This window comes from Cnephaeus nilssonii (assembly GCF_951640355.1).
Source record: "Cnephaeus nilssonii genome assembly, chromosome: 2".
Lineage (NCBI taxonomy): Eukaryota > Metazoa > Chordata > Mammalia > Chiroptera > Vespertilionidae > Cnephaeus > Cnephaeus nilssonii.
In genome coordinates this window covers 89366099-89392002 of record NC_137073.1, presented here as the reverse complement: position 1 = coordinate 89392002, position 25904 = coordinate 89366099, and positions in this window count along the sequence as shown.

The following is a 25904-nucleotide window of genomic DNA, read 5'->3' as shown; positions in this document are numbered from 1 at the left end:
AATCTTCAGGCAGCAATATAATTATTATTCCCTTGTTGCTTCTACAGATTGGCTACCTAATGGCTTGTGTTTAGGGAATCCTGCTCCCCAAATGGGTGCTCCAGATCTGGGTCATGCTGCTGGTATTGGGGTGTGTGTTTCTATCCTGGAAAATAAATAATTGGATTTGACATACGTGAATCTTAGAATCAGCTTTTAAAAAATAAAACACACACACTAAGTTTAGTAGGACTGCAGATGCAAATGAGGACTTGAGCAGGCGAAGGTGAATGGCTGGGAGATGAGACAGTAATAAAAAGTCATGGAGATACTGTGAGCTGTTCCAAGTGCAGGTTTGCATAGACTCACAGCCAGCAATGGCTGGACCTTTGGGACTGTCACGGGGGCTCCTCTGAAAGGATGATGGCACCCCTGCTCAGCTTGAGGCTGTACCTGCATCTGTTTGATGGGATGCATGGGTGATGCAGTTGTCAAGATAGAAAAAACAACAGTAACCTGTGCTAAAAACCTAACAAAATGCATCCCAGAAGAGAGGGGACAGCTTGACGTGGGAGCCACAAGGTTAATGAGATGGGATGATTGATAGCACATTAACATATACACTAAGCCCAATTAAAGTCATTATTCCAGAGCTTGCAGAGACATTCTTCTGGCTGCCTGATTGTGGCTCCCACAAAAAGCCCCTCTTCCATTCCACCTACAGGCTGTTACTGCTGCCTCCAAATGTGCCAATGGCCATGTGAATTGGAAGGCACCGCAAGCAGTAGTTCTCAGGACCTTTAATTAACAAAGGCAGGAGGGCCAGCTGCTCTGCTCTGTCATTTCTCAGGGATTGCTGCTATGATACTACTATGATGTACAGTATTCTCCCCCTTATCCATAGTTTTGCTTTCCATTGTCTCAGTTACCTATAATAAACCATGGTCCAAAAATATTAAATAAAAAATTCCAGGTATCTTGAAAGAGAGAGAGAGAGAGAGAGAGAGAGAGAGAGAGAGAGAGACCACATTCACACAATTTTTATTACCATATATTGCAATAATTGTTCTATTTTATTATTACTACTAGTAACCCTGTGCAGGAATCCATGCACCAGTAGCCTTCTGCTGCCATCCTATAGCTCCCCCTCCCCCCTCCCCTTCCCCCTCCCCTACTTCATAGGTTGCTGCCCTGCCTCCTCCTGTAGCTCTCTGCCATCTGCTTGTAGTTCGCTGCCCCACCCTCCTGCAGATCTGTGATCCGGTCATTTTGCAGTCGGTCGTTACGCCTCATGGCATAACGGATAATTAGCATATTCCTCTCTTATTATAAAGGATTGTTGTTGATTTCTTACATTAATGAATCATAGGCCAGCTCTGATTCATGGTGGGAGAACTAGGTATGTATGTATAGGGAAAAACGTAATACATGCAGGGTGTGGCACTTTCCATGGTTTCAGGCATCCACTTGGAACATATCCCCCTGTGGATAATGGGGACTACTGTATTTCCTAAACTTGTCAGCTCTCACCTGCTTTTACATTAGGCTGCAACATTCTCACACATTGGGTCCCAAAATAGGCCCTACCAGGGAGCTAGGTTCTGATTATTTGCTCTTGAGCAATGCATTAGTGTCCTGAGGTCACCAGAAAAAAATTACCACCAACCTGAGGACTTAAAACCACAGAAATTAATTTTATTGGAGTTCTGGAGGCCAGACGTTTGAAACCAAGGTGTCAGCAGAGTCATGCTCCCTCTGAAGGCTCCAAGGAGCATGGTTTGGGGTTTCAAAAAGTTGAGGCTGACAAAAGGAGCTATGGCATGGAGCTGGTCATGCAGGGAGAAAATGTGACCAGCCTAACTGGGCAAAGCCTGTGTGGTCTCAACTAATGGGCTGAATATTCTGATGTCAACAAAGGGTTTAGAAAGAAGGAATTAAGAAATCTAACTTTGTTAGTTTTTAATGAGGTTGGAGAAAGAGGCTACTTGTGACATTAATGAGTGTCTCGGTCAGTTGAAACATGTGCAGGGCTTGATCTTGGGGCAGCCATAACCACCCCCTCCCCCGCCCATTCCAGGGCTGATCTCCAAAACAGAAATGCACAACAGCATGGCGGGTGTGGGAAGAAAGCATAAAAGCTTCCATTGACATTCTTCTTTGTAGATTTCATTTTAGTATTTATTTTACAGTGTATGTAACACATTAGAACAATAGTGTAGACACAAACACAAATCACACACACGTATGCAGCCCAGGGTCCTTCTGTGCAGCTCCAGGGTCTCTCGCCAGGTAGTTGAACCTTCTCTATGGCTACTCAAGGCTCCAAGAAACACAAAACAGAAGCTGCCAGGCCTTCCTAGGTTTGGGCACAGAACTGGCACTAGATCTATTGACACTGTGACTGAGTGTAAAAGCACTGAGGAAGGTTCTAGAAGCCCCAACCTTACTCTTCTCCTGTCTACCTGAAATCCACATCATGCATGCCCACTTACTTTAGGCTTGTCACACCATAAAATGTTGGCAATTGAGTAACCAGACTTTCTGTTTAAGGAAGAGTTCTCCTGAATTTCTATAGAAATGTGAGCTGGAGCTAGATCATTAATAACAGTGCTATTACCTTCCAGAAAGTTCCACTTGAATGAACCTCTGAACTAATCATCCCAATGTATTACTTTCATTTACCCATTTTTGCAGCCAGTAGATATTTACTATGACCTAGTAGAGGTCAGGCATACATGTGGTAGACATGGAAGAGATAGAGTCATTTCTTCTAAGGACTTTAAAAACAAATGTGATGGCTCTTCTGATGTGATGGATTACGTGTGGCATTGCCCTGAGCAGCTCTGGCTCTGGATCCTCTGCCAGATGTGCCTCTTCTAGCTGCCCTCCCTGTCACATTTGTCCTGTGGAGCCCTGAGTACATCCTATGCCTGGTGTTATGGTCCATCCCCATCTCATTTTGGAGCTGGTGAATGGTAACCATCCTTAAAGGGTACCTCCACCCCCTGGTCATTCTCAATGAGGCACTGTTTCTTGGGTGGCTTCCCAGTGGCCTTTCCAGTTCTCTTTCTGATCTCCAAATAATTATCCTTTCTTTTTTTCATAGAGAGTTCACCTTGAACTTCTCCTCTGCTAATTCCTGTTTGTGTCTGTGTTAGATTAAGAAATATATATATATATATATATATATATATATATATATATATATATTTATATAATTGATTTCAGAGAGGAAGGGAGAGGGAGAGAGAGAGATAGAAACATCAATGATGAGACAGAATCATCGTTTGGCTGCCTCTTGCATGCCCTCTACTGGGAACTGAGCCCACAACCTGGGCATGTGCTCCACTGGACCAGAAATCAAACCATGACCTCCTGGTTTATAGGTCCATGCTCAACCACCGAGCCATGATGACTGGGCTAGGTTGGATTTTTATTCTCCACTAACTCCTTGTGCTGAGTCATCATTGTCCTGCCAATATTCTTTCAGTAAGCATAGGATTGGTAGCCACACTTTTCTTTGAAGTTGTATCCACTACATTAGAGAGGCCATGTGTAAGCACCTCATCTCATCTGACTTTTTTATGGAGAACAAGAAGTTCACCTGATCAGTGAAGTGTGTGCTGTGTGTGTGTGTGTGTGTGTGTGTGTGTGCATGCACATGTGTGTGTAAGTATGCCCAGGTAAAGAACAAACAAGGGGAGAAGATAATGGATAAAGAACTTTGGAAGAGGAGAGAGATATTTTATAATTCCTCAATAAATGAGATCTGGAGATAAAAAAGTCTATCATATTACAATGTTATTAGTAAACTGTTTATAAATGAAATAATATTATACATTAAAAACAATGATGTTTTTAACCTAAAGTGATTCTAGCAGAAAAGAGCTCTGGGTAGTCTCAGTGTGAGAAAAGTTTCTACCCACTGGGTCCACCCACATCTGTGCAAGCAGGTTTCACCATCCACTAGAAGATCACGAGGGCAAGTATTTTGGTTGTTTTGTTATATTTATTTGCTTGCTATGTTTTTTTACAGGTGACACAGGAAGTTTAAGTGTCTTGAGTATTGTGTCCTACCTGAGACTTAGCTGGATCCAGGCTCTGTATGGGACAGTCTGATCCCTATAAAACCTGCTCTATCACTGATCTATGTTACAGACCTCCATGGTGTGTGCTGCCTCACACAGTTGCACATTATACAACGTAGTCATCATGTCAGTTGCACATGACAGTCCTGTGAGATATTGGGATAGAGTGAGACTGGAGATCTCAGCAAACATATATGAAATGTGGAGAATAAGAAGGAGGGATTTGCTTATTGTAAACAAACCAGTGGCCTTGCTTGTTGGTCAGTCCATGAGCATAAAGAGCAATGTCCTGTCTTCCAATTATTTCAAGCCAAGGAGGAAAGATAAAAGAAAATTTGGAAATACCATGCAAAATACGTTATGGTAAATGTTGGCACAATGAAAAAATGACGCAAGTGTGGCTCTGCCAGTCCTTTGGGCTGGGTGGTAGGCCTGTGAGGTATGAGAGGAGGATGGTGGATAAAGGGTGTACATGTGTGTAGGGGTAAGCAGGTCATTTGGTGGACAGCAGACTTTTCCTCCAGGATCCATGCAGTCAGAAGTCCAGGTTGTCCAGCTCACCAGGCAGGGAGCTGCATCCATGTGGGGATCAAGAAGCTTTTCCTTGGCTGTTTTTCTTTAAAGAGTGTGCTATCCTTCCTTCTTCTTCCATGACATTCACAGTCTGTCACTGATCTACGTTCAACTACTTCTAACTTTCATATTTGAAAAATGTAGCTGTGTCTTTCAGAGTCAAAACAAAGAGGGGAATTTGAGGCAAGTGACTAGAGTGAGAAGGAAACTGTCCAGTGTTCACATCCTGCATTTTCTACTTGATCTCTTCACTTTACGTGAGTTGTTGAGTCGTGGCCATTTTATAACTGGTGTCTATGTGTGTTTATAAAAAACAAACACATAGGCAAGCTTCCCACCTGGCTCAAAGTTCTCAGAATGCATTTGGTTCAAAATGTCTGAAATTCTTCTGACTCTCTAATTTCTTTAAAAGAAGCAAAAGAACAAAACAAAACAAAACAAAACAAAACACAAAACAAAACAAAAAACCCCCACCCCTCCCCTGGGTCATTTGGACAAAATACCTGTGTAGGATAGGATATTTACATTCATGAACTGCCTGGTGTGGGTTCTGCGTTTGGGAAAAGGCTGGTGGCATTCACCTCCAGTCACCTTCCCGACTGTCAGGGCTCATGCTCACCAGGAGCTGAGGTTCTGCCTGCCCCTCTGCAGTGTGAGTCAGGGGAAGGGAATGCTGATGTTCTCACTGATATGACCAGATCTGTTTGGGACATGTTCCCACCCTGACAGCTTGCAGAACTAACTTCGTCTTGGAAGGGTAGAGATTCTAGCTTCTCTAAGGGAAACTGCACAGCATTTTAAATGTGATTTTCAGAAGGATGCATTTCTGCCCAATTCTTTTAATGGCGCACATTGATGTTAAATTCTACCACAATGCCAGCAGCCCTGAAGAGACTTGGGGAGAAAATTAAAAGAAAAACACGAGCAAAATGATCTGTTGGGAGAACTTGACAGTTACTTTGTGGCATCTTTTGTTCATCAAGAGGATACTGTGCTTTAGAAATCCGTCATGCCCTGGCTGAGTTTTAGACATACATTATAGTAAATTAATGAAACTCACTGGAGAAAGTGTTTTAATTTGAACTGGGAAGCAAAGAAAATAGAAAGTTTGTAAGATCTAGTACACAGAGCATGCCTTTTAGGCACCAGATAATACTTGCAAATAATTCCCTGCCTGGAGCCAAAAGACATGTATGCAAAAGTGGTAATATATCCAGGAGAACGGTCTCACTAGAACGGGGCTGTCCATTTCTGAGGAGCATGTGCAGCTGAGAGAAGAATTTCTGAAATGAATGCTAACCCACTTGCTTCCCCAAATTAGCTGCCTGCCTCTGCTCCGGAAGCCTTTTAATGGGCTGTATACAATAAAGCAATTACAGTCGCCTGTCTTAACAAAACAGCCTCATCATCAGCGTTGGGTGAAAGCTTTTAATAGGAGTGGTGCAAGGTGTTGTTTTCACCCTTTTCACAGGGAGTTCTTTATTTTCCAAGGGCCCATTTATGAATGTCTATCATGAGGTTTCAAGCCATTTACCACTTATACGTTTGCTAATTACTCCTCTGTCTTCTGTGCTTTTTTTTTTTTTAGCATCAGACTGTTCATATACATCTGTTCTGAAATCTCTCTCATCAAATTAAAAGCCCCCCTCCAAATTATTTTCTAACATTTCCCCCTAATTTTCAACTCTTTAGAAACCTGGATTTCCATTTGAAATATCTTTTTGTCTTGCCTATCTGTAGAAAAGATCTTTTTCTGACATTACAGAAACAACCAGCTTTACAGCTAATCATTGGAGGTGCCTAAGTTACTGTAAGCTGGAAGCAAGATCCATTCTTTCTTCCTCCTTTCTCTTTTTCTTCCTCTCCTCTCCCTCCCCCACTCTCTATTTCCATCAACTCTATTTATCTTTATCTCTCTCTCTCTCTCTGTCTATCTCTATCTCTATCATCATATCTATCTCTATCATCATCTTCTATCTCTTTCTATCTCTTCTTTTCCCATACTTCTTTTCTCTCTTTGCTTTCTTTTTTTCAAATATTGATTGAGAGTCTACTATGTCTCAGAACAAATTTCAAGCATTGAAATTGCAGCAGTGAACAAAACAAAACAAAACAAGTTTCTTTATTGAGTTTACAATTTAAAGGAGGGAGAAAAACAATATATATATATATATATTCATATTTCTTGTTTGAGCACTGTTAAGAAAAGTAGAGCCAGCGTGAACTGATCATACCCATGTAGAGATCTGTGGTCCTATTAATCTTATTATATACCCTTTTTGTCCTTATTCTATGATTTTACAAATGCTTTACCTTTAATTGTATCCTCATCACCATATTGGAGATAATTTTTATTTCTATTGATATTCTCCAAGGATTAAACATTTTAACTTGTGCTAAGAACAGTGTAACTCGCTCTAGTAACCATTTAATGATGATGATGATGGTGGTGGTGGGTGGTGGTGATGATGATGAAGATCATGATAATGCTAAGATAATAAGGAACCTTTTTACATCAATTGGCACTATGAAATTTTCTATATGACATATATTTTAATTCAAAGAAATGCATAAAATATGATGGTACATTTTTTGGGTATGGAGAAGGCAGTAAATGAAATGCCTATCCCCACAAAGGTACAGGAATGTTTTTTCCTTGCTTTAATTACTAAATTTATAAAAGTAACTAGAGGCCCATTGCACGAAGATTCGTGCAATAGGCATTCCTTCCCCTGGCTGCTGGCACCGGTTTTCCTCCAACCCCCCGGGACCGGGCCACAGCGGAGCCAAGCCTGCAGACTTCAGCCTTCAGCCTTCAGCCTTCAGCCTTCAGCCTTCAGCCTTCAGCCTTCAGCCTTCAGCGGAGCCAAGCTTGCAGCCTGCAGGCTTGGCTCTGGCCGCAGGAGGAGCTTCAGTCTTCAGTCTTCAGTCTTCGCTCCATGCCTATGTATGCAAATTAACCCACCACCTTTGGTGGTGGGTTAATTTGTATTCTCACTCCTGATTGGCTGGTGGGGGTAGTGGAGGTACGGTCAATTTACATGTTTGTCTATTATTAGGTAAGATAGTTAATCTCTGGCTGTCAGATTTAATCTCTCACCCCCCCACTCACTATTGCCTTCCTTGCAGTTGGACTTGCACCCTCACCACCCTGAGGAAATTTCTCTCAGGATATCACTGAAGGACACCTTTTGGTTATTCACCTCCTTCTTTGGGTATTCACCTCCAACTCTTGACATGGCTGGCCATTTTCTCTTTGAATTGTCACTCCTGGATGAAGTGATATGATTTCCATAGCTCTCCTCACTCCTCTTTGGCCAAAGTTGCCTTGTTTCCATTTAAAGATGTGTGGGTTCCCCAAAAGTCCTTTCTATCTCAGCAGCTTGCTTTCCCTTTATTCACTCTCTTCTCTGGTGGTCTCATGTGGCTCTAATGGCTAAATCTGTGGCATCCCTCATGGCTTCTCTTCTGAAGACCACTTGGGAGTTTATAACTGCCTGATACATTCCTCAGAGTCAACAGAGATCATTCTAAAAGAGTCACATAAAAGATGCTTCTCTTCCCATTCTCAGTCTTTCAGGTTGAGAGTCTTGTCAACTTGACCACTCTCTCCCCTTTATTCTCCAAATATGATCCTGGTCTTTCCTTTTTAGTTCAAATGCAGACTTTTCTAGTTTAATCTCTTGTTACCTCCTGTCTGAAGTTGTGTAATAATCTTTCTGTCAGCACATCCACACTCTCTGTTCTGCTGGTGTCTACATTAGTGACTTCTATCATTTAAATGAAAACCATCAATGGCCCTACTTGACCTGTTCAAACATATCACTTACCTGAGTGTCACTCAAATTGGTTCTCCCAGAGTATTGTTCTAAGTGATGCTAACAGCCAGGCCATAAAAAATAGTTTCATGAAAAAATAAGTTTGTGAAATTCTGGGCTAAAGAAAGTTCCATAAACTATTTCTTTAATGCAGGACTTCTCAGTGTATTTAATATATTAATTAACACTGAATTTCCAGGATTCAAAGATCTCACAAACCATATGGTCACATGCTTTCATTGTGTGTTGATGTGTACATGCATTTATATTCCTGAAAAACATACTTGTCTAGTCCAAATATCTTCTTATTTTTTTTATTATTTTCTCATTTTACTTCTCCCCCGCCCTCACTTTTTATGTATGTCTCACTGACCCCTACAAACATTTTATATGTTCTTTTTCCCATGAAGTCTTCATCATTCGATAAGATATTTTAGGTTTAAGGAGAGGAAAACACAACTCTATCCCTCCAAATTTAAAAAAAGAGAGAAAGTTATTGGTTTAAATCAAGGGTTAACAAACTAGGAAGCATAGGACAAATCTGGCCCATTGCCTGTTTTTGTGAAGCCCAAGAGCTAAGAGTGATTTTTACATTTTTAAGTGGTTGAAAAATCAAAAGAAGAACAAAATTTTATGACTCATTAAAATTATTTGAAATTCAATTTTCAATGTTCATAAATAAAATTTATTGCAACACAGACACATGCATTCTTTTATATATTTTCTATGGCTGCTTTCCCAGCACAAAGGCAGAACTGAGTAACTGCAACAGAAACAATGTGATGTATAAAGTAAAAAGTATTTACTATCTGGCTCTTTACAGAAAAAGTTTTCCTGGCTTTGGCTAAAATAATGGAACAAATGAGCAGTGCAGGAGGTAAAGGGATCCATGCACAATTTCACCCAGGGCTCAATTGATGGACTAGGACTCAGTTTTGTTCTCTTTGTTTCTATGATCATTTCCTCAGCAAGGTTCTCCCACATCTCCAAACAGCTGCTAACAGCTTTAGAGTTATACATTCTTCATTTCCAGTATAGATAAAGTAAATGGCTTTGTCCCATAATTTCCAGAAAATTTCTGAGATTTTTCTCTAACTGGCTGGCCTTAGGTAGATAATCTCTCCCATCTGTCTGCCAACACACCCACACCTCAATCAACTCCTGGGTCCATGGGGACTGGGTTGGCCTGGACATGTGCTCCAGTCTTGGGGGAGAATTCAAGTTCCCAATGAATGTCAATCTTCTGTGAAAAGAGAAATGGATGCCTGGGAGGCAGCCATCAATGCCCATTGTACCTTCTTGGTTTAATCCTGTGCATTCTTTGATATTCCAAATCACTCCTATATAGCTCCGTCATAGAGATTGATCACTTTCTACCTTGAATTGTATTTTAGTGCATGATAGTCTCAACTTTTTATTGGACCACAAACTACTTGAGAGCAATGGGCATATTATATCCAACTTCCTGTTTTCCCAATGACAACTATAGCCCTCTGTGCATAGTGGGCACTCAATGAATAGACACTAAATGGAATGAAAGAACATTCTTTACAGGCATTAGGATATTCCACGAACTCAGAGAAATCAGAATCTGAGCTGGGGAAGGAATTCCTATAAAATGTCGAAGAACAAAGTCATACAAAGAGTGGTCAGGCTTCAGAGACCACTCTGAGATGAATCAGCCCAAGAATCAGCATATCACAAGGTTCCTGATATTGTCTTTTCTTTACATCTCTAGTATCTTCTTTCATTCAAATAATATGTTTGGGAAAGATTAGCAGTAAATATTATAAAACAAAAGTTATTGATTTCAGCAAGATCTTTTGTTTAATATATATCAGTATTGTGATAAAACATAGAGATAAAATAGTAGAAGTATTGCTGCTTATCAAGTGCCAGTTTTCTGCTTTTTTCCTTGAGAAAGCATATTTTATTTTAATTTCTCCAAAGCAGTTTCTGCTTTATTCAAAGACAATAGAGAATTACATTTATGCATTAACTTCCACAAAAAATTAAACAGTGGAGATATCCATGCATATACATTTTACTAAAGGCCAACACAAAAATAGCTTTCTCTCATAGATAAGTAGTCTAAAACACTATTTTGAACTGATCTTAAAATAAAAGTGATCCAATAGCATTTTATTGCATACAATCTTTGTAGAATTGTAATTTATAAAGCAACAGAAATTCTTGTAAACCCCACATCTGGAGCAAGAATATTTTGCAATGCAAATTTTTGCACATTTTACATTTATGACCGTGAATTAGTTAAACATACAACTCCCCATGCTATTTGAACATGCAGATCACAGGAAGGAATGTTACTGATCAGATGTGTGGAGTCCTCACTCTCGTTGTGCATTGCCTATCTGTGAAGCAGCATGATTTGATGATGTGAGATGAAAATTACCAGATAAATTTAAGAACAAGGCTCCCTTTCTTATTCCTTAATCCCCAGCAACTTCTCTCAGTACTTCCATTGGATCTGATCAGTAGCAGATGCTCAACAAAAGAATGTGTCTCTTGCACATTCAAGATGTAAATTCTGAGAATTTATATCCATGCCTATTATGTTAGTTTTTAGGGTTGCCATAGTAAAGTATTACAAACTGAGTGCCTAAGTAACAGAAATTTATTATTGTCTCACAGTTCTAGAGGCTGGAAGTTTGAGGTTAAGGTGTTCGCAGGGTTGGTGTTCTCTAAGGCTGTGAGGGAGACTGTTTCATGCCTCTATCCAGCTTTTGGTGGTTTCCTGGCAATCTTTGGCTTTTCTTGGCTTGTAGAAGCATTACCCTGAGACCAGTCACCTTGGAGTAGGCCTCTATTCCAATATGACCTCAGCTTAACTAATTACATCTGTGACAATTCTATTTCCCAGTAAGGTCACATTCTGAAGCACTGGGAGTTAGAATTTCTACATATGAATTTTCAGGTGGACACATTCTTCTCATACCTATGAAGAACAACCAATATCCTAGACCAGTCGTCGGCAAACTCATTAGTCAACAGAGCCAAATATCAACAGTACAACGATTGAAATTTCTTTTGAGAGTCAAATTTTTTAAACTTAAACTTCTTCTAACGCCACTTCTTCAAAATAGACTTGCCCAGGCCGTGGTATTTTGTGGAAGAGCCATACTCAAGGGGCCAAAGAGCCGCATGTGGCTCTCGAGCCGCAGTTTGCCGACCACAGTCCTAGACCAACTTCCCCCTATCAATAGAAGCTTGGTCTCCACACAAGACAAGTTTAAGCACTGAGGCACTCAAAGCTGGCTGCATGTTCTATTTGCCTGGGAGGCTTTGAAAAGTCCTGATGCTCAGGTTGCACCTCAAATCAGTTAATTCTTATCATGCAAGGTGGGGTCAGGCACCGGTATTTCTGAAAGCTTATCACAGGTATAGCCAATGTGGATGGCCACTCAGTTAAAGTAACCCTGTCAATGGGAGGTCCTCCCAGCCTCATCCCTGTATGACATGTCTGCCATCAAAAGATAACCAAAGAGATCTCTGTTCTCCCTAAAACAGTTCTCCAAAAGCTTGAACCCCCACCCATATTAATCAGATCTTATTTACTAAGCATGTGCAGAGTGGTCAGGTGTCCTGGCTCAGTGCAGAATAGAAGTACTCAAGCCTGGACTTTGGGAGGTCATTAGAGGGCCTCATGGTGACAGGCAGGAAGTGATAACTGACAACCTGACACGTGGAGAAGAGGCCAAGGAGCCCAACAAGCAGACACGGCATTTTCACTATAATAATTTTGAGCATCAGGAAGATTAAAGCCAGTTCAACATCTCCTGCCTAAGAATGCAGGTAAATGCACACTACATTATTTAGAGAGAAATATCAGAAAAAGATGAAAAGAAATATTAGTTCAGGAAGGGGTACGCTGCAGTTCACTGAAAAAATGATTCACATGAAAACATTTACTTCCTGATAACACTGAGGTGGGCAAAAGTAGCTTTACCATTGAGAGTATGTGAAACACAGAGTTTATTCTTGTATTATTATTTATTAATTATTTTCCATAAGAACAACTATAAATCTACTTTTGCCCACTCCTGTACTGAATTTAATGCAGTGTTTTTGTGAAATAAAGCTGCTATTTTGTTTGCAAAATTGGATAAAACCCAGTTAGCAAAACACACTAATTATCTTCTCCCTGGTCTCTGGTTGGTGAGGTTGCCTTTGACAATTTCCTGACCTCAGTGATTGCATATTCATTCTACGTCCAATCTTAAGATGTAAGATTACATAGGAGAGTTCTCCCTCGAGCTGACAGCTGTTAGGACTGCTAAGCGGGAGGCTATCACTAGAACAGCAACAGTTACATGCTGTGTTTTCTAATAGCCCTAAGCACACTGGCTCCTGCTGTGCAGGGATCCTTCCTTTTGAAGTTCTCAGGGCTTTTCTGGGAGGATCTGATGGGACTTGTGATCAGCTGATGACAAGCATCACGGAGGTCATTCATTCAAACAACCCCTGTGTATGGCTACCTATGCAGCCAGGTCCGATCAGACTCCCTTCAGTAATCCACATGCAAGAGAGCTGCCGAGAGAATGCCACACACCTCAGGTTCACTCACATTATATATACATGTCGTACATGTAACATGCACATATTACATGCATGTGTACACATTTTATATACAATGTACATATCTTACACACAATCCTACACATATGTACATGTCTTACATATAATGTTTACATTTTACATCTGCATGTATACATATTTTATATAATGTATATATTCTACATGTCATGTACATGCATATATGTGTGCATGTATATATATATATATATATATATATATATATATGTATGTATGTAGCAGCCATATTCAGCCAGATTGCCTTTATTCCAATGCCTAAGCTAAGGTTGCTATGATTGCATTATTTGCAACTTCTGCAGAGAAATGCATCAATATAATATTAAGTTATTAAACAATGGTGACTAAATATACTTTAAATGCCCATAAGACAGCCAGACATAAATGCGGCTTGAAATTTTCAGGTATGAGGTGATCGTAATATTTTGACAATGATAGCATAAAGCAGAATTCTAAAGTAGTTTAGTGAGAACGTTTCTCCTGCAGCTGGGGAACACCACACCTGCATAAACACTGCAGGCACGCAGTGGAGAAGCGACATTTCTGTCTTTATTCTTTTTTTTACAGACACCTGGCCACAGGAAAAGGGCTTGTTGGTATAACAATACACACTCCAGAATAACTGGTTAATGTGATTTAACAGGAGTAAACAGATAAACTGAAACTATACAAACATGGTTTGGGAAGAGCTGGCTTGACAATAGCACAGAAATGAGAAAAAGAGCAAGGGACTCAATTGACCATAAGCTCAACCAGAATCCAGAGGCAGATCTATCTCTTTAAAACTGACACCTTCCGGAGCCACTTTCACCTGAGTCTGTGACCCAAATCAAGGAGAGAAATAGCTGTTCTCCCCTCTGTGCTGCTTGTTTACTATCTGGGAGCCTCAGGGTCTGAGCTGCCAGATACTCTTTGCCAAGCAAAGTAAGTAAAAATGACTTTACGAGAACCTCATGCTATTAGCTCTTTTAAATGTGGTAAAAAATAAAGTGCAAGACTTCTAGTCACTAAGAATTTTGTTGTAAAATAACTTGTGAAGATGCAAAGTCAAAAGTGCAGGAAATTCTAATACCTCCACACCAGCGATTTTCAACATTTGTCATCTCATGGCACACATAAACTAATCACTAAAATCCTGTGGCACACTGAAAACAGATAGGTATTTTTGCCAAGTTGACAAAAAAAAATAGGTATAATTTTGATTGACTTACAAAAAATAGTAATAGTAATTACCTCTTCTTTTTAATCCAAGGTGAGTTAAAAAAAAATCAAGTGTCTATACTTGTATATTAGGATTTCTGGTACTAAGAATTAACCAATCAGATGGAACCTTACTATGGTACATGACCAATAAGATGCAACTCTGTTATATGACTTATATATTTATGGTTCAAGACAGGGCATTCACACCCAATGACTATTCTTGTGTAGGCTATTGTCATTTTATCATTTGACAATTAAAGGAAAAATTCAGTGCCCTTGACTAAATAATCAGGTATTGCATGTTTTAAAAATTCCTGCTGCTCTATGCACTTCCACTGCTTCCAACTCTGGAAGATACAGTCAAAGGCTTACTAGTGATGTTAATAAGGAGGCTAAAGGGGACAAAAGGGTGTGAGGTAGAGATGCAGGGAGAGCCTGTGCAGGGCTGGTACTCCATGTCCAGGGCTACTCAGCACTGCCCATGTACCAATACCACATCTCTGGAGCTCTCATCAGCAGGAAGAGAAAATACAGTGCCCATTTCATATGGGTCTCCCCTTGGGAACTTCATGTTGTATTTGTCAGGGGCCTCAGCCTTTAGTGAAATCCTGGAGAAAGGAGGGGTGCAGAGGGTGTGCATGAGGGGAGATGGGACAGGAGGCTGAAGAAAGGGGACCCCTGATTGCACCTGTGGGAGACTGTGTGTGAATAGCCAAGGCCATGGAGCAGGAGGTGCTAAGGGGAATGGAAGTGATGTGCCCACCTAAATGGAAGCACAAGTCATAGAGACAAAAAGTATCTGTTCAAGTGTCCTACAATTTACATGTATATGTTGCCCACCTCTGTACTGGATGAAAATATATATGCACCTCACTGACCTGGGTGATTTCCTATACCTGTGTTGTACTGACATCTATGAAGTCCAGTCTTCAGCTGTGGAACTCACCAGACTGAGGAGCACCCAAGTGGGACATCTGTGCCTATGGGTGGGATGTTGGTGGCAGTGGTCTTCAGCTTTGCCCAGTGGCCCAGGGCCATTTTTTTTCTGTCTGTACCAGCGTTCCTTCTAATTTGTACCAATCCTGCTGCTGAAGAAGGATGTCTTAATACTCGCCTTGGCTAAGGAGTGTGAGGGAGGTGGGACAGGTCCATATGTTTGGAGCAGGCCTGCTAGAGCTGTTGGGGCAGGACTAACTTCCCTCCTAACAACAGGCACAGAGGAAGAGGGCCTGGAACCACAAAGTCCAACTTCCTGGAGCTCCTGGAGGAGGGATAATTCTGCTTCTCAAGGGACTTTGTAGGAATGGTGGGATGACATTTGGAATTGAGGCCACTGCCTTAGAAAGCATAGTGAGTCTTTCATACTTGTGTGTGTACGCGAGGGACCCACAACACTCAGGGCAACCACATGGCTGCAAAGAAAGAAGTTGGTCTGGAATGCTACCTTTGAACTAGGTAAACTACCAAACTATAGAGTCATTAAAAGTCTGGGACTTGTGCCAGGAGCATCGATGCTGCCTTTCAATGTGCTCTGACCCTGGTGTGGACGTGGCTTTATTTCAACTTCTCCTGAGCCAGAGGAAGCATAGAGAGTTTGTTACTTAACAGGAGGATGTTCCCAAGAGGATGTGTGACCTCAGAGGGATGAATCAAAAGCTGGAAATGTTTCTCCAGCAGAACATAGGCACCTGAAATCAGTTATTTTAAGGTTGCAGAGGAAAAGAGAAGTGGCCAACTAGCACAAGAACCACACACACACACACACACACACACATACACAGACTCATTTTAAGGATTCATTGGTCACTTTCTGGACTAGATATTGCACATGGTACTTCACTTTCCTTATTTAAAATACTCTTCAAAATGGTTCTGTGACACCAGTGTGGTTAGAGATATGACGGGGCTGTTTTACTACTATATTATTGTTAGCCATTGGGCTCCAGATATTTGATTTGCCGATGCTTTTAGCTGGTTGATCTAGATCCTCAGTAGGAGAGGTGAGCACTGGTCTTCATATTTAAAAGGGGAAGATCTAAGAGAGTCTAACTCACCTCCTCAAATGACTCAGCATGTTAGGGACTCGAGACCTTCACATCTTTCCTGGCTGCTGTCTTCAGTGGCCTTTCGGGCTGCACTGAAGAGGGAGTCAGAGACACTGAGTTCAGCAGCATGTCCGGATAAAATGGTGAACTAAATGAGGATGTAGCATGGAAATTCATCCTCAATTGATATCACTTCTGGCTGTAAATTTGTGCTGAGATGCAGGGCTGCCAGGTCAGTGGTTCGGGTTATCTAAGAGTTGGAGGCCAGAGCAGAGGGACAAGGTGGCCAGGCCAGAATCCAAGCATGGATGTTAACTTCTGGTCTCTCTCCTGACTGGAGCTGAAATCAGTCCATCTATCACCACCCAGATTAGCCTGGGGAAGTGGAGGTATTATGATGTGTCAGACAAGGGGAGACAAGGAGGGTGTGTGTGTGTGTGTGTGTGTGCGCGCGCGCGCACGTGTGCACACATGTGAGGATGAGGTTGAAGATGGAGGGTATAGAGAATGAGGAGGTCATCAAGTAAGTCATAAAAGAGTTAAAAGGAAAAGGGTTTATTTCAACTCTATTTTAAGTGTTTGTAGCCAGCAACCTGGCTAGTTTGCAACATCATGGTCTCACTTCTTCAGAAAACAGCAATGTTATGATTCTCAAATTCGTTGTCATTGTAGTTCAGCTAGATACATTGCACACTGGAAAAATAACTTAATAATATTAAGACCTATAAAACCTATACTATGGAGCTGAAAATAGCAAAATATACCAGCACATGTAGAAACGGGCAAGCCACGTAGGCTCACTTCACCCAAAGGAGGAATTTCCTGCTGTTCTCTTTGGGGTCCTGTGAGGGGTCCTTTCTGAGGACAAGGGATCAGCATCACAGTGAGTGCCTGGCACCTGGAGGGCCAAGCTGCTTGGTTGGTGGCCTGAGACCCTCCAAGTCCTGTAACAAGTGAGAAGGGGGGGTGGGTAGCACTTCCACTAACTTCCTCGGCTCCTTCCTGCTCTGTATTCTCCCCTCTCTATGTTTCTCCTCCTCCTTTTCTGGCTCACCTAGGATTTCAGAACCAGTTAGAGAAGCTTGTCACCCATTGCATCTGATCACTCAACTCTCACTCTGTTTATCTTGGTGGTTCAGTATTTGATGGCTGGGGCTTTATTTCTGAGTGTGCTGTCCTTAAAGAAAATGCAATATTATTGCTGTGGGTAATAAATTCAGATTTTCCTTAAAATGATATCCAACACAGTCTCTATCAGACTTTGAATTCACAGTGCTGCTTGGGAATGATAAACACAATATCTGCCTGTGTACAATCAAATCATGACACCCAGGAATGCTGGCTAAGCCCCTGCCTCTGCCTTTCATGAATGCATGTCCATCACTGTGGCACACACATCCGCTGTCACGCCATCCAGATAATTTTCACAACATGCTCTGCAGATAAGTCATTTCAAATCCAACAGCCCAGACAGTAACAGGATGACCCACAATCCATTTTCAGACAACACCAACACTGATTAAGGAGGAAAGCCACTGAATTTCTTATAAGGCACAAGAGAGAGGGAGGGTCCCCCAAAACAGATGTTACAAAAATAGCCTATGTCATTAAGGCAGCAAAACAATATGAAAATGGGAGGCACTTGAGACCAGCACCCATTTCCATAATTTATGGAAATGGCTTTTTCCTACACTTAATGGCCATCAGGAGCTCCATTAAGAGCCTGCCCCCTCTCCTTCTTCCTTTGTACCCTCAAATTAGAAATCATTACATCATTCTCTGGTTTTGTTTTAATCCCATTTTATTTATTGAAATGTGATATGTTGTTTTCTTTGGCTGGGATTTGATAGATATTCTAGGATGGAATAGACAGCCAGCTCAGCAAAGCCCAGAGTAGAATATGTATCACCACAAGTGTTGTTGGCATGTTGTATTCACAATAATCATACTGCAGGCTGCCTTTGTCTGGGGGTCATTCCCAAAGAGTCTCCTCCCTCTGTTGAAGGAATTTATGGGTGGCATCTGTGAGTCCAGAGATTCTCCCCTGCCTCTTCAGCAACCCTAAACTGATCTAGCACCCCTGGCAGTCACCATGATTCCAATGTTAATCTTTTCCTGAAGCCATCGTTTTGAAAGGAAGGCAAGTACTGTGGGCACAAAGAAGGGCGTTGCTTTGGGCCCCACATCAATGTGAATAAAGTGAGTGAAGGGTGAGAGGAGGCACTGGCTGAGGCTACCCTGGAATGTGCGTGCAGGACTGGTTTTACATTCCAACAGGGTTCACAAGCCCCAGGCACATCCTGGTCCCCATGCGGGAGCATGAGACCCTCCGTGGTTCTTGAGTCTGGTCCATACCCTTGATATTTAGTTTTCCCAGTGTGCATTCTTCCTAGCATTTATTCACCAAACATGTACTGAGGCACCAGGCTAGACACCAGGGAAGCCAAGGTAAGTGTAATAGGCTGTCTGCTATGAGGAGCTGCATCATTTAAATTGCAGATGATGAAGATATGAAATAGTGTAGGAGCAAGGACTCTGTTGGAAGTAGCAGGCACATGCTTTATTGTGCCTCATGTGGAACAAATAGGTGGTCTCTCACTTTCATTAATTATCTAGAAGTACATATAGAATTATAACCACTGGGAAATGAAAGAGGGATGGGAAATACACAGTGACTTCAACGTAATTAAGGTAAAGGGAAGCTGTAGGCAGGTGGGCAAAGCAGCAAAAATATTGAAATGAAAAAAGAGAAAAACACACATAAAGTTAATTAACTTATATTAAGTGGAGAGTGTAGGTGTTTCTCTCTTTTCCACGTCCAGCACGGAAAAAGAACGGATCTGGTTACTGAGTAGAGGAGCTGGGGATTGAGAAATAAAAGAAAGAAAGAGACCAGACACGAAGATAGAAGGAAAAAGCTGGGAGCCGGGTGGGAAGCCGTCCTCTCTGATGGAGGAACAGGGACCCAGAGCCGACACAGTGTGTTTATTTATACCCCCAAATACCAGGGGCTTTCACCAAAAGTTAGGATCAAAGGAGATTATTTGCATTCTTGAGTAGGCCCAAGCATTCCTGGTGCTTGACTGGATTTACATATCAAAGTCCCACTACCCGACACCTGGGCAAAGGTAAGAGTCAGTGCTGATAACACCCTTGCCTTTTTGGCAAAGCATGTTCCCAGGGCGTGGCCTTGCCTGTCGCCTTGGTTTCAGCTGACAATAAATAAAGAAATGCCCATATGCCTTCCCAGGTGCTGTCTACAGGAGAGAATACAATAAAAAAATAAATTAAAACATACATGTGTACAATTTCCTTTTTTTCAACTTTAATAGAAAATGTAAGAATAATACACTGAGTTGCCAGATTATTATGATCTTTGAATGCATAATAATCTGGCCACTCAGACTATATCATATATAATAAAAAGCTAATATGCAAATTGTCCCTTCGACCAGGAGTTCGACTAGCAGGCAGGTTGGCCAACTGCCCATGTCCCCTCCCCTGGCCAGGCTGGCCAGACCCTACCCATGCACGAATTCATGCACCGGGCCTCTAATATATATATGGAGTGGGCAGATTATTATGCGTTCAGAGATCATAATAATCTGGCCACTCAGTGTATAAATTCCTGTATAACCTTCATCAGAACCATTAACTTTTATTATCTTGTCACATTTGTGTTATGATCCTCTCTCTATATACTTACAAAATTTTTCTAAACTATTTGAAAGTAATACAGATGGTGATTCTTTATCCTTAAGTAGTTCAGTGTGACTTCCCTAAGAAGAGGGATATTCTCTTAACATAACCACAGTAAAATGATCAAAATCAGAACATTCATACCCTATTATCTAATCCATATTCCACATTTATATTTCACCAGTTATCCTAATAATGTCATTTACAGCAAAATTTTCCTGTTCAGTATCCAAGTCAGTATCACACATTTCATTTAGTTGTCATATATAATTAATCTCCAATCTGGAAGAACTCCTCAATCTTTCCTTGTCTTTTAAGACACAGACATTTTGGAGGAATTTAGGCCAGTTATTTTGTAGACTGGCCTTCAGTTTGAGTTTAACTAACATTTTCTCATAATTATATTTAGCTTATTCTGAACTATTTTGCAGCGATATTACAGACGTGATGCTGTATTCTTCTCTGTAAATCATATCAGGAGCCAAGGATGTCCCTTTGTCACTTTGTTGATAGTTATATTTGATGATTTCATTAAAGTGGTGCCCACCAGGTTTTTCCACCATAAAGCTATTATTTTTGTGCTGGGAATTAGTAATTTGTGGAGAGATGCTTTGGGACCATAAACATATCCTGTTCTTTGTCAAACTCATACCCACTGGTATTAGCGACCAAGAGCAAGAAGCAAGAAAGCTCTAGAAGCATTGTTACTATCAGACAGAATAGAATTTAATATTATAAGTATAGAGGGATATTAAACCAATAGCAAAAGTCACAGTTTATGAATAAATGCACCAGTAATGCACCTTAATACACCAAACAAGTTAAAATTCAGCACGTAGCGAAAACTGTAACTATAAGCATAATAGTATGCTAAAAGACTTTTATAAATATCAATCAGAAATTTCCCCAAGGAAAAAACAAGAGAATAAATTAATTTTAAAAGTTAATTAAAAATTTGTAAATACATAAATAAATAATAAGTAGAGGAGATACTTTTTTTTTAGTTTGCAGTTCTGATTATTAGCTAATACAAGTTAGAAATAAGTGATAAAAGATAACAAAAATATTGTCTCTTCAGATATTGAGAACTACTCTCTTTAATAACTCATGGATTAAAAAGAAAACAAAAACTGAAATTAAAGTATTTAGAAAGCAATAAAAAAGAATTTTATACCAAAATCTATGGAGCAAAATAAGTTCTCTATATAAATATTGTTATCATTATTCAAGAAGAGAAATTGTAAGTGAAGAATACTTGTGCTCATCTCAATAATCTAGGAAAAAAGCCAAAAAATGCCGACAAAAACTGAGAAGAAATAAATAAAAGACTGTTAAAAAGAATGCAATATGAAACAATAAAAACAATAACTGAATTAAAATAAATCTAAATCTGGTTTAAAAAAATCAATATAAGATAAAGATAGATAAATCTTTCACGAGCTTCATTAGGCACATTATGGAATCATAAGCATGACTCCATCAGGGAAAATATCCATCACACAAAATCCATGAGCAAGAAGTTTGGCATCTTGAAGCATTTCTCTACTCTCAAAATGACCTAAATGTATGGCATCTTGAAGCATTTCTCTACTCTCAAAATGACCTAATAAACTACCTGGCACTTTTCAGATGATCTGACTATAAACACAATGTAATCACACTACTGTGTGACAGACCACTGTTTCAAAAGCACTGTTGGGGAATCGTATATTGTGGAACAAATAAGTTCCCTCCATCTGCTTTCAATTCTAAAAGATTCAGTCCCAATCGCTATTCTCCCCATACCTCCTCTGCACACCTCATGCATTCACACACACCCTCCCTTTCCTTCTTGGCCAGCATGTCCGTGGGATGGACCTCGATGAGATGCATTTCTGTTTCAGTGTGTCCACCAGGTGTTCTGAGCCTTGGTTTTAGGGCTGCCTGAAAGAACCGAGATGTGGTATTTCAGAGACGTTATCATAAAGGGAAGTTCTAAGGCTATACCTCATGAATTGGTATCATGCTCTTGTGTTTCTGTGTGTGTGCGCGCGCGCACTATTACAGTAGCTACAAATTCCTCAATCACTTAAATATACACATTTTCTGGGCTGTGAAGCTTTTACCCTTACAGGGTTTGATTCTCTAAAGGGCCAGGTTGAGTTTATCAACCTGATGAACACACATTAAAATAAAAATGCTACCCATCAGTTCATTGTATCATTTAAATCAAATATCCAAATAATTATTAGGATGAATATCCAAAATGTCCACATTAACTTTCATCTGTATAACTACTTATACTTTATTTCTATTGCTTACACTATTACAGATGTCCCCATATTACTCCCTTTTGCCCACCTCTCTCCCTTACCCTCATCCCCCTTTCCTCAGGCCATCACCACACTGTTGTCTGTGTCTATGGATTATGCATATATGGTCTTTATTTTTTTAAAACATATATTTTTATTGATTTCAGAGAGAGGGAGAGATAGATAGAAACATCAATGATGAGAGAGAATCATTGATCAGCTGCCTCCTGCAAGCCCACTCTGAGGATTGAGCCCGCAACCCAGGCATGTGCCCTAACTAGGAATTGAACCGTGACCTCCTGGTTCATAGGTCAACACTCAACTACTGAGCCTCACTGGCCAGGTTGCCTATATGTTCTTTGGGTAATCCCTTCACCTTCTTTAAGCAGAAAGAAAATATTTGAATATACCTATAATTTTAAGCATGAACTAAATCTTTTAATTTCACATCTGGAGCAACTGCAAGTAATCTTTAGAAGAGAAATGCTTGCCTAGGTATCTGAGAGCTGCCTGTCCCCTTGGGCTGGTGGGAGGGTCCCTGCTTCAGTAGCTTCAGGGACCTTGTGGGCAAGCATCACCAGTTCTTACATCTAAAGCTGCCCTGGCTCATCCCTTTTCGATTTACTATTTTATCTCTTTGCAACTTGAACCCCTCCCTTTGATTGAATGATTTGTAGTATTCTTCAGAGAATTTAAAAAAAACAACTATGAGAAATATTTTTCCAGGTTTCCCATATTACTGAGAGGTTACAGCCTCTTTTAAACAATTAATCCAGGTTTTTTCTTCTATGTCTATTCAGAGAAAGCCAGGTGTGTTTATCTTGCTTTTGTGGGACCAATAGACTTCCAAGCTGGAGGCACAGCCCCTGTCTCCACATTGCTGGGGGTGGTGAACCTGGGGACTCACCTTCTGCCTTTTGTATGTAAAATAGTTTGTATATTTCTCTCAATTCTAATGGAGATTGATTTTGAGTGATGGAATTAGGAGGAGTGATTTTCATTTTCTTCTTCTTACCCCAAATTTTCTGTACTAAACATGCTTAACTTATATAAATAGAAAAGAATACTTTCATTTTTAAAAAATTAACTATTGTAAGGTCATGGACCTTGACCATTTATATATATATATGTAAGCTGAAGAATCAGGATGAAAGTGTTAAAATAGTACTTTGACACCAAGTTAGACAAATTGATTAAAAGCACATTAGAGCTAATTTTGATTTTTAAGAAGCTCAAAAAATATAAGTAAAATACATAAAACAATAGTTTTATGACACTTCAGAAAATTTGTAAACTCAGGGAAGAGGAAGGTACAATGTCTTTAGAAATACAGAGCAGAGCTTTAAATTTATGTTGTTTTTATTTGGAGATCAATTTGAGTTTGAATATAATATGTAAATTAAAAACACTGGTAGCCCAGAGAGATTTTCTCTTTATGTTTTTTTTATCACATAATAAATCACTTCTAAATTTTCCTAATGAATTAACCTCTTGAACTTGTCCTATATTTATATTGGCATCAAAGTCTTTGAGAATTTGTTCACACTGTACAATGGTGTAGAGAACCAGAAAAGGCCTGGGGCCTGGGGAAGGAAAATAATAGGGGGTGGGAAAATGAGGGGGATTCTGTCTGGTTTCAAATGTGCCAGCTTCCTTTGCTTTCAGGACCACTTTCCAATAGTCACGGGGATGTAAAGTACAGCGTAGGAAATATATAGTCAATAATATTGTAACGACTATGAATGGTGCCAGGTGGATACTAGAAATACCAGGGGGAACACTCTGTAAAGGATATGATTGTCTAACCGCTATGCTGTAGGCCTGAAACCTACACAAAACAATATTGAATATAAACTGCAATTGAAAAATAAAATAAAATAAAGCAGCACCAAGTAATTTGGGCCAGTGATAGAAATCAAGGACTCTGAATACAGGGTCTGAACAGTTCATTTGATGCCTCCTACATCTCTTTCCTATGACCATTAAAAATATCTTTTACACCTTTTAGCTTTCACATTGGTAAAGCACAATCTGAGTCTGGTGAGAAGAGATGGAAATCCCAGGACAAGGAGGTGAGGAGGAGTAGCTGTGGGTGGTTGCTAGGAGTAGCCTCTTTCCCTCAGAACTCTCCAGGAGCAAGTCCCGGGCAGCCAGGATGCCTGGTCCTCCAAGCTGGGATAGAGCCAGCATGAGTAGGTCATTGTCTGTTTTCCCATCCTGCCAGAGAGTGCACTTTGAGGCTCTAAAGTTGTTCCCATCCAACCTCTACATCGATTGTCAAAACTGGAGGAGTAAGCCAGCCCCAAAGGCAGTCTTTTCACTCAGTTTTATACATTTCTTTTTCTGCTTCAGACTCTGAATGTTCCCCCCGCCCCCCTCTAAACCCAAATTTCAGCTGCTGTGATGGTGTGAAGCATAAAAAAATGGAGTGTAGATAAAGGGGTGCGATTATGAAAGTGTGACAGGCACATGCATGTTTATAAATGGAAAAAAAGAACAGTTGTCTACCCTTGTTTGCACTAAATGAGACACCAAGGAGGGGTTCCTGTGCTTAATGACATGCATGGCTGCTAGGAAGCTGAACTGCTGTCGGTCCTGTTGGAAGCTGGCTCTGGGCGGTTGCAGCTGCAGTGATTCTTGCATACCTCCAGCTCTGGGGTCCACTCCCTGGGAAACACTCTATTAGGAAAATGAGAAGGAGAGGTGGACTGAGGAGAAGGGTGAGAGTTTTCATGCCTAGTAAATTCTATTTCCCAAGGACTTGACTACGGGGGCCCAAGGTTTTCAATATGAGTACTTATGTGTAGTTGGCTTCATCAATAAGCTAGGTTGGTTGTTTTTTTTTAATGACCATCTGGGAATTATTAGTTTCAAATTTAATTTGTATATGTATAATGATAATGGGAGTGATTTGTCTGGTGTTTGGCATTTTTTCAATTGTAAATGTTTTTTACAAGGAAGCTATCCACCCATGGTTTCCAGCAAAAGCTTTGGTAAGCCTTTCCTTGTGGGAGGGCTACCACAGGGCAGGTGAGATGGGGGTCCAAGGCTGTCCTGTTGGTCTCTCTACAGGGGGCCGTTACTCTACAGAAGACAGCTTTGGAAGGGGCTTGCTTGCTCAGGGGCCTGGGAGTGACATGAAGGAGGAAGTTGCCATCTCTCTGTTTTTCCCACTGTCTGAGACCTTGGGACTTCTGGTGGGGAAAGGCCATAGAGCCAGAGGCTGAGATACTGCTCTGCATGCAAGTCCTGGGAGACTTGGGACATAAATAGCAAGGCCCGGAGGACCAGGTGACAACTGATATAGAGCAAGCATGACCAACTCGTGGCCCGAGGGCTGCATGCGGTCGACAAATGTTTTTGCGGCCCAGCCAATAAACATTAATTTTATCATTGCTCTTGTTTTACTTTTTATTATACTTTTCGAAATAAACCTATGTTTCTATGAAAATTGAAGCTTGTGTTTTTTTGTGGCCCACATAAACTTAAACCTTGTTTATTTGGCCTGTATTAGCCTTTGAGTTTGACATGCTTGGTATAGAGCCTCCTGTAGCTTCTCTCCCTTGAGGGTTCATTGCAGCTGCTCCTGGGTGTGTC